This window comes from Taudactylus pleione, unplaced genomic scaffold (assembly GCF_031769625.1).
Source record: "Taudactylus pleione unplaced genomic scaffold, aTauple2 ptg000612l, whole genome shotgun sequence".
NCBI lineage: Eukaryota > Metazoa > Chordata > Amphibia > Anura > Myobatrachidae > Taudactylus > Taudactylus pleione.
In genome coordinates, this window is record NW_028285014.1 from 95,187 (window position 1) to 109,770 (window position 14,584).

The 14,584-nt window shown below is 30.7% G+C and overlaps 4 non-coding genes across 4 annotated transcripts; all 4 read left to right on the forward strand.

The window, feature by feature from the left end:
• Positions 1-707: 707 nt before the first annotated feature.
• Positions 708-780, forward strand: TRNAR-UCG (transfer RNA arginine (anticodon UCG)). The gene has a single exon. It is a non-coding gene; the product is annotated as a tRNA-Arg (tRNA).
• Positions 781-5,501: 4,721 nt separating this feature from the next.
• Positions 5,502-5,574, forward strand: TRNAR-UCG (transfer RNA arginine (anticodon UCG)). The gene has a single exon. It is a non-coding gene; the product is annotated as a tRNA-Arg (tRNA).
• Positions 5,575-10,295: 4,721 nt separating this feature from the next.
• TRNAR-UCG (transfer RNA arginine (anticodon UCG)) lies at positions 10,296-10,368 on the forward strand. The gene has a single exon. It is a non-coding gene; the product is annotated as a tRNA-Arg (tRNA).
• Positions 10,369-12,212: 1,844 nt separating this feature from the next.
• TRNAR-UCG (transfer RNA arginine (anticodon UCG)) lies at positions 12,213-12,285 on the forward strand. Its single transcript has one exon. It is a non-coding gene; the product is annotated as a tRNA-Arg (tRNA).
• Positions 12,286-14,584: the final 2,299 nt, after the last annotated feature.

The following is a 14,584-nucleotide window of genomic DNA, read 5'->3' on the forward strand; positions in this document are numbered from 1 at the left end:
AAAGGTATCCTTTTGGAAAAGGTAAGTATTTACCTGTTAACTTGTTCAATTTTGGTAATCTGTGTTGGAAAAAAATCTTTGACCAAATTGATACAATAAAGGATATTTGCATATCTGCATATAAAAATTATATCTCACATGTTTAAAATGAATCATTGAAATCCGAACATTCATAGTCCAATGAGAAATTGCTATAAAGCCTACATCCCTAATATTTTCATAAAACTTATAAAACCTTTAGGAAAATGTCAGTGTTTACCTGTTAACTTGTTTGATTTTGGTAATCTGTGTTGCAAAGCAATTCTTTGACCAAATTGATACTATAATGGTTATTTGCATATCTGCATATAAAAAATACATCTCACATGTTTAGAAGGAATCAGTGAAATCAGAACAGCCATAGCTCAATGAGAAATTGCTCTTATGCCTACATCCCTAATCTTTTTATAAAACTTTATAGCATGCCTATAGAAAAGTTAAGTTATTTCTCAGCTAAGTTAAGGATTTTACAAAATCTAGGCTATGTGAAAGGTATACTTTGTAATGTTCACTCAACATAAATCACTAAAATATGTTGGATTTCATTTTGTATTTCATATGCAAGTTTTTCCAATACATATATCTAGAAAAAACTTCTAAATTTTGAATGTTATACTTGAGGTTACTTTTACCACACCTTCCACAGGTTCGACACCTTCTATAAAGATGACCGCGTGGCCTAATGGATAAGGCGTCTGACTTCGGATCAGAAGATTGAGGGTTCAAGTCCCTTCGTGGTCGAGTCTTTCATTTTGTCACAATTTGAAATCTTCAAACTCTGCATGAATTCAATGGATGACAATGTTGTAAAGAATGTACATTTCTAAATGTAATTCCCATAGGAAAATAAATACAACATAAACAATGATGTGCATGATGTACACATAGTTATAGTTTTTTTAGGTTTTTGGTGCATAGTAAAAGGTATCCTTTTGGAAAAGGTAGGTATTTACCTGTTAACTTGTTCAATTTTGGTAATCTGTGTTGGAAAAAAATCTTTGACCAAATTGATACAATAAAGGATATTACATATCTGCATATAAAAATTATATCTCACATGTTTAAAATTAATCATTGAAATCCGAACATCCATAGTCCAATGAGAAATTGCTATAAAGCCTACATCCCTAATATTTTCATAATTCTTAAAAAACCTTTAGGAAAATGTAAGTGTTTACCTGTTAACTTGTTTGATTTTGGTAATCTGTGTTGCAAAGCAGTTCTTTGACCAAATTGATACTATAATGGTTATTTGCATATCTGCATATAAAAAATACATCTCACATGTTTAGAAGGAATCAGTGAAATCAGAACACCCATAGTTCAATGAGAAATTGCTCTAATGCCTACATCCCTAATCTTTTTATAAAACTTTATAGCATGCCTGTAGAAAAGTTAAGTTATTTCTCAGCTAAGTTAAGGATTTTACAAAATCTAGGCTATGTGAAAGGTATACTTTGTAATGTTCACTCAACATAAATCACTAAAATATGTTGGATTTCATTTTGTAATTCATATGCAAGTTTTTCCAAAACATACCTCTAGAAAAAGCTTCTAAATTTTGAATGTTATACTTGAGGTTACTATTACCACACCTTCCACAGGTTCGACAATTTCGACATAGATGACAGCGTGGCATAATGGATGAGGCGTCTGACTTCTGATCAGAAGATTGAGGGTTCGTGTCCCTTCATGGTCAAGTCATTCTTTTTGTCACTATTTGAAATCTTCAAACTCTGCATGAATTCAATGGATGACAATGTTGTAAAGAATGTACATTTCTAAATGTAATTCCCATAGGAAAATAAATACAACATAAACAATGATGTGCATGATGTATACATAGTTATAGGTTTTTTAGGTTTTTGGTGCATAGTAAAAGGTATCCTTTTGGAAAATGTAAGTATTTACCTCTTAACTTGTTCAATTTTGGTAATCTGTGTTGGAAAAAAATCTTTGACCAAATTGATACAATAAAGGATATTTGCATATCTGCATATAAAAATTATATCTCACATGTTTAAAATGAATCATTGAAATCCGAACATCCATAGTCCAATGAGAAATTGCTATAAAGCCTACATCCCTAATATTTTCATAAAACTTAAAAAACCTTTAGGAAAATGTCAGTGTTTACCTGTTAACTTTTTTGATTTTGGTAATCTGTGTTGCAAAACAATTCTTTGACCAAATTGATACTATAATGGTTATTTGCATATCTGCATATAAAAAATACATCTCACATGTTTAGAAGGAATCAGTGAAATCAGAACAGCCATAGCTCAATGAGAAATTGCTCTTATGCCTACATCCCTATTCTTTTTATAAAACTTTATAGCATGCCTATAGAAAAGTTAAGTTATTTCTCAGCTAAGTTAAGGATTCTACAAAATCTAGGCTATGTGATAGGTATACTTTGTAATGTTCTCTCAACATAAATCACTAAAATATGTTGGATTTCATTTTGTAATTCATATGCAAGTTTTTCCAAAACATATATCTAGAAAAAACTTCTAAATTTTGAATGTTATACTTGAGGTTACTATTACCACATCTTCCACAGGTTCGACAAATTCTATAAAGATGACTGTGTGGCCTAATGGATAAAGCGTCTGACTTCGGATTAGAAGATTGAGGGTTCGAGTCTCTTCGTGGTCGAGTCTTTCATTTTGTCACAATTTGAAATCTTCAAACTCTGCATGAATTCAATGGATGACAATGTTGTAAAGAATGTACATTTCTAAATGTAATTCCCATAGGAAAATAAATACAACATAAACAATGATGTGCATGATGTACACAAAGTTATAGTTTTTTTAGGTTTTTGGTGCATAGTAAAAGGTATCCTTTTGGAAAAGGTAAGTATTTACCTGTTAACTTGTTCAATTTTGGTAATCTGTGTTGGAAAAAAATCTTTGACCAAATTGATACAATAAAGGATATTTGCATATCTGCATATAAAAATTATATCTCACATGTTTAAAATGAATCATTGAAATCCGAACATTCATAGTCCAATGAGAAATTGCTATAAAGCCTACATCCCTAATATTTTCATAAAACTTATAAAACCTTTAGGAAAATGTCAGTGTTTACCTGTTAACTTGTTTGATTTTGGTAATCTGCGTTGCAAAGCAATTCTTTGACCAAATTGATACTATAATGGTTATTTGCATATCTGCATATAAAAAATACATCTCACATGTTTAGAAGGAATCAGTGAAATCAGAACAGCCATAGCTCAATGAGAAATTGCTCTTATGCCTACATCCCTAATCTTTTTATAAAACTTTATAGCATGCCTGTAGAAAAGTTAAGTTATTTCTCAGCTAAGTTAAGGATTTTACAAAATCTAGGCTATGTGAAAGGTATACTTTGTAATGTTCACTCAACATAAATCACTAAAATATGTTGGATTTCATTTTGTATTTCATATGCAAGTTTTTCCAATACATATATCTAGAAAAAACTTCTAAATTTTGAATGTTATACTTGAGGTTACTTTTACCACACCTTCCACAGGTTCGACAACTTCTATAAAGATGACCGCGTGGCCTAATGGATAAGGCGTTTGACTTCGGATCAGAAGATTGAGGGTTCGTGTCCCTTCATGGTCAAGTCATTCATTTTGTCACAATTTGAAATCTTCAAACTCTGCATGAATTCAATGGATGACAATGTTGTAAAGAATGTACATTTCTAAATGTCATTCACATAGGAAAATAAATACAACATAAACAATGATGTGCATGATGTACACATAGTTATAGTTTTTTTAGGTTTTTGGTGCATAGTAAAAGGTATCCTTTTGGAAAAGGTAAGTATTTACCTGTTAACTTGTTCAATTTTGGTAATCTGTGTTGGAAAAAAATCTTTGACCAAATTGATACAATAAAGGATATTTGCATATCTGCATATAAAAATTATATCTCACATGTTTAAAATGAATCATTGAAATCCGAACATCCATAGTCCAATGAGAAATTGCAATAAAGCCTACATCCCTAATATTTTCATAAAACTTAAAAAACCTTTAGGAAAATGTCAGTGTTTACCTGTTAACTTGTTTGATTTTGGTAATCTGTGTTGCAAAGCAGTTCTTTGACCAAATTGATACTATAATGGTTATTTGCATATCTGCATATAAAAAATACATCTCACATGTTTAGAAGGAATCAGTGAAATCAGAACACCCATAGTTCAATGAGAAATTGCTCTTATGCCTACATCCCTAATCTTTTTATAAAACTTTATAGCATGCCTATAGAAAAGTTAAGTTATTTCTCAGCTAAGTTAAGGATTCTACAAAATCTAGGCTATGTGAAAGGTATACTTTGTAATGTTCTCTCAACATAAATCACTAAAATATGTTGGATTTCATTTTGTAATTCATATGCAAGTTTTTCCAAAACATATATCTAGAAAAAACTTCTAAATTTTGAATGTTATACTTGAGGTTACTATTACCACACCTTCCACAGGTTCGACAAATTCTGTATAGATGACTGTGTGGCCTAATGGATAAAGCGTCTGACTTCGGATTAGAAGATTGAGGGTTCGAGTCTCTTCGTGGTCGAGTCTTTCATTTTGTCACAATTTGAAATCTTCAAACTCTGCATGAATTCAATGGATGACAATGTTGTAAAGAATGTACATTTCTAAATGTAATTCCCATAGGAAAATAAATACAACATAAACAATGATGTGCATGATGTACACATAGTTATAGTTTTTTTAGGTTTTTGGTGCATAGTAAAAGGTATCCTTTTGGAAAAGGTAAGTATTTACCTGTTAACTTGTTCAATTTTGGTAATCTGTGTTGGAAAAAAATCTTTGACCAAATTGATACAATAAAGGATATTTGCATATCTGCATATAAAAATTATATCTCACATGTTTAAAATGAATCATTGAAATCCGAACATTCATAGTCCAATGAGAAATTGCTATAAAGCCTACATCCCTAATATTTTCATAAAACTTATAAAACCTTTAGGAAAATGTCAGTGTTTACCTGTTAACTTGTTTGATTTTGGTAATCTGTGTTGCAAAGCAATTCTTTGACCAAATTGATACTATAATGGTTATTTGCATATCTGCATATAAAAAATACATCTCACATGTTTAGAAGGAATCAGTGAAATCAGAACAGCCATAGCTCAATGAGAAATTGCTCTTATGCCTACATCCCTAATCTTTTTATAAAACTTTATAGCATGCCTATAGAAAAGTTAAGTTATTTCTCAGCTAAGTTAAGGATTTTACAAAATCTAGGCTATGTGAAAGGTATACTTTGTAATGTTCACTCAACATAAATCACTAAAATATGTTGGATTTCATTTTGTATTTCATATGCAAGTTTTTCCAATACATATATCTAGAAAAAACTTCTAAATTTTGAATGTTATACTTGAGGTTACTTTTACCACACCTTCCACAGGTTCGACACCTTCTATAAAGATGACCGCGTGGCCTAATGGATAAGGCGTCTGACTTCGGATCAGAAGATTGAGGGTTCAAGTCCCTTCGTGGTCGAGTCTTTCATTTTGTCACAATTTGAAATCTTCAAACTCTGCATGAATTCAATGGATGACAATGTTGTAAAGAATGTACATTTCTAAATGTAATTCCCATAGGAAAATAAATACAACATAAACAATGATGTGCATGATGTACACATAGTTATAGTTTTTTTAGGTTTTTGGTGCATAGTAAAAGGTATCCTTTTGGAAAAGGTAGGTATTTACCTGTTAACTTGTTCAATTTTGGTAATCTGTGTTGGAAAAAAATCTTTGACCAAATTGATACAATAAAGGATATTACATATCTGCATATAAAAATTATATCTCACATGTTTAAAATTAATCATTGAAATCCGAACATCCATAGTCCAATGAGAAATTGCTATAAAGCCTACATCCCTAATATTTTCATAATTCTTAAAAAACCTTTAGGAAAATGTAAGTGTTTACCTGTTAACTTGTTTGATTTTGGTAATCTGTGTTGCAAAGCAGTTCTTTGACCAAATTGATACTATAATGGTTATTTGCATATCTGCATATAAAAAATACATCTCACATGTTTAGAAGGAATCAGTGAAATCAGAACACCCATAGTTCAATGAGAAATTGCTCTAATGCCTACATCCCTAATCTTTTTATAAAACTTTATAGCATGCCTGTAGAAAAGTTAAGTTATTTCTCAGCTAAGTTAAGGATTTTACAAAATCTAGGCTATGTGAAAGGTATACTTTGTAATGTTCACTCAACATAAATCACTAAAATATGTTGGATTTCATTTTGTAATTCATATGCAAGTTTTTCCAAAACATACCTCTAGAAAAAGCTTCTAAATTTTGAATGTTATACTTGAGGTTACTATTACCACACCTTCCACAGGTTCGACAATTTCGACATAGATGACAGCGTGGCATAATGGATGAGGCGTCTGACTTCTGATCAGAAGATTGAGGGTTCGTGTCCCTTCATGGTCAAGTCATTCTTTTTGTCACTATTTGAAATCTTCAAACTCTGCATGAATTCAATGGATGACAATGTTGTAAAGAATGTACATTTCTAAATGTAATTCCCATAGGAAAATAAATACAACATAAACAATGATGTGCATGATGTATACATAGTTATAGGTTTTTTAGGTTTTTGGTGCATAGTAAAAGGTATCCTTTTGGAAAATGTAAGTATTTACCTCTTAACTTGTTCAATTTTGGTAATCTGTGTTGGAAAAAAATCTTTGACCAAATTGATACAATAAAGGATATTTGCATATCTGCATATAAAAATTATATCTCACATGTTTAAAATGAATCATTGAAATCCGAACATCCATAGTCCAATGAGAAATTGCTATAAAGCCTACATCCCTAATATTTTCATAAAACTTAAAAAACCTTTAGGAAAATGTCAGTGTTTACCTGTTAACTTTTTTGATTTTGGTAATCTGTGTTGCAAAACAATTCTTTGACCAAATTGATACTATAATGGTTATTTGCATATCTGCATATAAAAAATACATCTCACATGTTTAGAAGGAATCAGTGAAATCAGAACAGCCATAGCTCAATGAGAAATTGCTCTTATGCCTACATCCCTATTCTTTTTATAAAACTTTATAGCATGCCTATAGAAAAGTTAAGTTATTTCTCAGCTAAGTTAAGGATTCTACAAAATCTAGGCTATGTGATAGGTATACTTTGTAATGTTCTCTCAACATAAATCACTAAAATATGTTGGATTTCATTTTGTAATTCATATGCAAGTTTTTCCAAAACATATATCTAGAAAAAACTTCTAAATTTTGAATGTTATACTTGAGGTTACTATTACCACACCTTCCACAGGTTCGACAAATTCTATAAAGATGACTGTGTGGCCTAATGGATAAAGCGTCTGACTTCGGATTAGAAGATTGAGGGTTCGAGTCTCTTCGTGGTCGAGTCTTTCATTTTGTCACAATTTGAAATCTTCAAACTCTGCATGAATTCAATGGATGACAATGTTGTAAAGAATGTACATTTCTAAATGTAATTCCCATAGGAAAATAAATACAACATAAACAATGATGTGCATGATGTACACAAAGTTATAGTTTTTTTAGGTTTTTGGTGCATAGTAAAAGGTATCCTTTTGGAAAAGGTAAGTATTTACCTGTTAACTTGTTCAATTTTGGTAATCTGTGTTGGAAAAAAATCTTTGACCAAATTGATACAATAAAGGATATTTGCATATCTGCATATAAAAATTATATCTCACATGTTTAAAATGAATCATTGAAATCCGAACATTCATAGTCCAATGAGAAATTGCTATAAAGCCTACATCCCTAATATTTTCATAAAACTTATAAAACCTTTAGGAAAATGTCAGTGTTTACCTGTTAACTTGTTTGATTTTGGTAATCTGCGTTGCAAAGCAATTCTTTGACCAAATTGATACTATAATGGTTATTTGCATATCTGCATATAAAAAATACATCTCACATGTTTAGAAGGAATCAGTGAAATCAGAACAGCCATAGCTCAATGAGAAATTGCTCTTATGCCTACATCCCTAATCTTTTTATAAAACTTTATAGCATGCCTGTAGAAAAGTTAAGTTATTTCTCAGCTAAGTTAAGGATTTTACAAAATCTAGGCTATGTGAAAGGTATACTTTGTAATGTTCACTCAACATAAATCACTAAAATATGTTGGATTTCATTTTGTATTTCATATGCAAGTTTTTCCAATACATATATCTAGAAAAAACTTCTAAATTTTGAATGTTATACTTGAGGTTACTTTTACCACACCTTCCACAGGTTCGACAACTTCTATAAAGATGACCGCGTGGCCTAATGGATAAGGCGTTTGACTTCGGATCAGAAGATTGAGGGTTCGTGTCCCTTCATGGTCAAGTCATTCATTTTGTCACAATTTGAAATCTTCAAACTCTGCATGAATTCAATGGATGACAATGTTGTAAAGAATGTACATTTCTAAATGTCATTCACATAGGAAAATAAATACAACATAAACAATGATGTGCATGATGTACACATAGTTATAGTTTTTTTAGGTTTTTGGTGCATAGTAAAAGGTATCCTTTTGGAAAAGGTAAGTATTTACCTGTTAACTTGTTCAATTTTGGTAATCTGTGTTGGAAAAAAATCTTTGACCAAATTGATACAATAAAGGATATTTGCATATCTGCATATAAAAATTATATCTCACATGTTTAAAATGAATCATTGAAATCCGAACATCCATAGTCCAATGAGAAATTGCAATAAAGCCTACATCCCTAATATTTTCATAAAACTTAAAAAACCTTTAGGAAAATGTCAGTGTTTACCTGTTAACTTGTTTGATTTTGGTAATCTGTGTTGCAAAGCAGTTCTTTGACCAAATTGATACTATAATGGTTATTTGCATATCTGCATATAAAAAATACATCTCACATGTTTAGAAGGAATCAGTGAAATCAGAACACCCATAGTTCAATGAGAAATTGCTCTAATGCCTACATCCCTAATCTTTTTATAAAACTTTATAGCATGCCTATAGAAAAGTTAAGTTATTTCTCAGCTAAGTTAAGGATTTTACAAAATCTAGGCTATGTGAAAGGTATACTTTGTAATGTTCACTCAACATAAATCACTAAAATATGTTGGATTTCATTTTGTAATTCATATGCAAGTTTTTCCAAAACATACCTCTAGAAAAAGCTTCTAAATTTTGAATGTTATACTTGAGGTTACTATTACCACACCTTCCACAGGTTTGACAATTTCAACATAGATGACAGCATGGCATAATGGATGAGGCGTCTGACTTCTGATCAGAAGATTGAGGGTTCGTGACCCTTCGTGGTCAAGTCATTCTTTTTGTCACTATTTGAAATCTTCAAACTCTGCATGAATTCAATGGATGACAATGTTTTAAAGAATGTACATTTCTAAATGTAATTCCCATAGGAAAATAAATACAATGTAAACAATGATGTGCATGATGTACACATAGTTATAGGTTTTTTAGGTTTTTGGTGCATAGTAAAAGGTATCCTTTTGGAAAATGTAAGTATTTACCTGTTAACTTGTTCAATTTTGGTAATCTGTGTTGGAAAAAAATCTTTGACCAAATTGATACAATAAAGGATATTTGCATATCTGCATATAAAAATTATATCTCACATGTTTAAAATGAATCATTGAAATCCAAACATCCATAGTCCAATGAGAAATTGCTATAAAGCCTACATCCCTAATAGTTTCATAAAACTTAAAAAACCTTTAGGAAAATGTCAGTGTTTACCTGTTAACTTGTTTGATTTTGGTAATCTGTGTTGCAAAACAATTCTTTGACCAAATTGATACTATAATGGTTATTTGCATATCTGCATATAAAAAATACATCTCACATGTTTAGAAGGAATCAGTGAAATCAGAACAGCCATAGCTCAATGAGAAATTGCTCTTATGCCTACATCCCTAATCTTTTTATAAAACTTTATAGCATGCCTATAAAAAAGTTAAGTTATTTCTCAGCTAAGTTAAGGATTTTACAAAATCTAGGCTATGTGAAAGGTATACTTTGTAATATTCACTCAACATAAATCACTAAAATATGTTGGATTTCATTTTGTAATTCATATGCAAGTTTTTCCAAAACATATATCTAGAAAAAACTTCTAAATTTTGAATGTTATACTTGAGGTTACTATTACCACACCTTCCACAGGTTCAACAACTTCTATAAAGATGACTGCGTGGCCTAATGGATAAGGCGTCTAACTTCGGATCAGAAGATTGAGGGTTCGAGTCCCTTCGTGGTCGAGTCTTTCATTTTGTCACAATTTGAAATCTTCAAACTCTGCATGAATTCAATGGATGACAATGTTGTAAAGAATGTACATTTCTAAATGTAATTCCCATAGGAAAATAAATACAACATAAACAATGATGTGCATGATGTACACATAGTTATAGCTTTTTTAGGTTTTTGGTGCATAGTAAAAGGTATCCTTTTGGAAAAGGTAAGTATTTACCTGTTAACTTGTTCAATTTTGGTAATCTGTGTTGGAAAAAAATCTTTGACCAAATTGATACAATAAAGGATATTGCATATCTGCATATAAAAATTATATCTCACATGTTTAAAATGAATCATTGAAATCCGAACATCCATAGTCCAATGAGAAATTGCTATAAAGCCTACATCCCTAATATTTTCATAAAACTTAAAAAACCTTTAGGAAAATGTAAGTGTTTACCTGTTAACTTGTTTGATTTTGGTAATCTGTGTTGCAAAGCAGTTCTTTGACCAAATTGATACTATAATGGTTATTTGCATATCTGCATATAAAAAATACATCTCACATGTTTAGAAGGAATCAGTGAAATCAGAACACCCATAGTTCAATGAGAAATTGCTCTAATGCCTACATCCCTAATCTTTTTATAAAACTTTATAGCATGCCTATAGAAAAGTTAAGTTATTTCTCAGCTAAGTTAAGGATTTTACAAAATCTAGGCTATGTGAAAGGTATACTTTGTAATGTTCACTCAACATAAATCACTAAAATATGTTGGATTTCATTTTGTAATTCATATGCAAGTTTTTCCAAAACATACCTCTAGAAAAAGCTTCTAAATTTTGAATGTTATACTTGAGGTTACTATCACCACACCTTCCACAGGTTTGACAATTTCAACATAGATGACAGCGTGGCATAATGGATGAGGCGTCTGACTTCTGATCAGAAGGTTGAGGGTTCGTGTCCCTTCGTGGTCAAGTCATTCTTTTTGTCACTATTTGAAATCTTCAAACTCTGCATGAATTCAATTGATGACAATGTTTTAAAGAATGTACATTTCTAAATGTAATTCCCATAGGAAAATAAATACAACGTAAACAATGATGTGCATGATGTACACATAGTTATAGGTTTTTTAGGTTTTTGGTGCATAGTAAAAGGTATCCTTTTGGAAAATGTAAGTATTTACCTGTTAACTTGTTCAATTTTGGTAATCTGTGTTGGAAAAAAATCTTTGACCAAATTGATACAATAAAGCATATTTGCATATCTGCATATAAAAATTATATCTCACATGTTTAAAATGAATCATTGAAATCCAAACATCCATAGTCCAATGAGAAATTGCTATAAAGCCTACATCCCTAATATTTTCATAAAACTTAAAAAACCTTTAGGAAAATGTCAGTGTTTACCTGTTAACTTGTTTGATTTTGGTAATCTGTGTTGCAAAACAATTCTTTGACCAAATTGATACTATAATGGTTATTTGCATATCTGCATATAAAAAATACATCTCACATGTTTAGAAGGAATCAGTGAAATCAGAACAGCCATAGCTCAATGAGAAATTGCTCTTATGCCTACATCCCTAATCTTTTTATAAAACTTTATAGCATGCCTATAGAAAAGTTAAGTTATTTCTCAGCTAAGTTAAGGATTTTACAAAATCTAGGATATGTGAAAGGTATACTTTGCAATGTTCACTCAACATAAATCACTAAAATATGTTGGATTTCATTTTGTAATTCATAAGCAAGTTTTTCCAAAACATATATCTAGAAAAAACTTCTAAATTTTGAATGTTATACTTAAGGTTACTATTACCACACCTTCCACAGGTTCAACAACTTCTATAAAGATGAACGCGTGGCCTAATGGATAAGGCGTCTGACTTCGGATCAGAAGATTGAGGGTTCGAGTCCCTTCGTGGTCGAGTCTTTCATTTTGTCACAATTTGAAATCTTCAAACTCTGCATGAATTCAATGGATGACAATGTTGTAAAGAATGTACATTTCTAAATGTAATTCCCATAGGAAAATAAATACAACATAAACAATGATGTGCATGATGTACACATAGTTATAGTTTTTTTAGGTTTTTGGTGCATAGTAAAAGGTATCCTTTTGGAAAATGTAAGTATTTACCTGTTAACTTGTTCAATTTTGGTAATCTGTGTTGGAAAAAAATCTTTGACCAAATTGATACAATAAAGGATATTTGCATATCTGCATATAAAAATTATATCTCACATGTTTAAAATGAATCATTGAAATCCGAACAACCATAGTCCAATGAGAAATTGCTATAAAGCCTACATCCCTAATATTTTCATAAAACTTAAAAAACCTTTAGGAAAATGTCAGTGTTTACCTGTTAACTTGTTTGATTTTGGTAATCTGTGTTGCAAAACAATTCTTTGACCAAATTGATACTATAATGGTTATTTGCATATCTGCATATAAAAAATACATCTCACATGTTTAGAAGGAATCAGTGAAATCAGAACAGCCATAGCTCAATGAGAAATTGCTCTTATGCCTACATCCCTAATCTTTTTATAAAACTTTATAGCATGCCTATAGAAAAGTTAAGTTATTTCTCAGCTAAGTTAAGGATTCTACAAAATCTAGGCTATGTGAAAGGTATACTTTGTAATGTTTACTCAACATAAATCACTAAAATATGTTGGATTTCATTTTGTAATTCATATGCAAGTTTTTCCAAAACATATATCTAGAAAAAACTTCTAAATTTTGAATGTTATACTTGAGGTTACTTTTACCACACCTTCCACAGGTTCGACAACTTCTATAAAGATGACCGCGTGGCCTAATGGATAAGACGTCTGACTTCGGATCAGTAGATTGAGGGTTCGAGTCCCTTCGTGGTCGAGTCTTTCATTTTGTCACAATTTGAAATCTTCAAACTCTGCATGAATTCAATGGATGTCAATGTTGTAAAGAATGTACATTTCTAAATGTAATTCCCATAGGAAAATAAATACAACATAAACAATGATGTGCATGATGTACACATAGTTATAGGTTTTTTAGGTTTTTGGTGCATAGTAAAAGGTATCCTTTTGGAAAAGGTAAGTATTTACCTGTTAACTTGTTCAATTTTGGTAATCTGTGTTGGAAAAAAATCTTTGACCAAATTGATACAATAAAGGATATTACATATCTGCATATAAAAATTATATCTCACATGTTTAAAATGAATCATTGAAATCCGAACATCCATAGTCCAATGAGAAATTGCTATAAAGCCTACATCCCTAATATTTTCATAATTCTTAAAAAACCTTTAGGAAAATGTAAGTGTTTACCTGTTAACTTGTTTGATTTTGGTAATCTGTGTTGCAAAGCAGTTCTTTGACCAAATTGATACTATAATGGTTATTTGCATATCTGCATATAAAAAATACATCTCACATGTTTAGAAGGAATCAGTGAAATCAGAACACCCATAGTTCAATGAGAAATTGCTCTAATGCCTACATCCCTAATCTTTTTATAAAACTTTATAGCATGCCTGTAGAAAAGTTAAGTTATTTCTCAGCTAAGTTAAGAATTTTACAAAATCTAGGCTATGTGAAAGGTATACTTTGTAATGTTCACTCAACATAAATCACTAAAATATGTTGGATTTCATTTTGTAATTCATATGCAAGTTTTTCCAAAACATACCTCTAGAAAAAGCTTCTAAATTTTGAATGTTATACTTGAGGTTACTATTACCACACCTTCCACAGGTTCGACAATTTCGACATAGATGACAGCGTGGCATAATGGATGAGGCGTCTGACTTCGGATCAGAATATTGAGGGTTCGAGTCCCTTCGTGGTCGAGTCTTTCATTTTGTCACAATTTGAAATCTTCAAACTCTGCATGAATTCAATGGATGTCAATGTTGTAAAGAATGTACATTTCTAAATGTAATTCCCATAGGAAAATAAATACAACATAAACAATGATGTGCATGATGTACACATAGTTATAGTTTTTTTAGGTTTTTGGTGCATAGTAAAAGGTATCCTTTTGGAAAAGGTAAGTATTTACCTGTTAACTTGTTCAATTTTGGTAATCTGTGTTGGAAAAAAATCTTTGACCAAATTGATACAATAAAGGATATTACATATCTGCATATAAAAATTATATCTCACATGTTTAAAATGAATCATTGAAATCCGAACATCCATAGTCCAATGAGAAATTGCTATAAAGCCTAC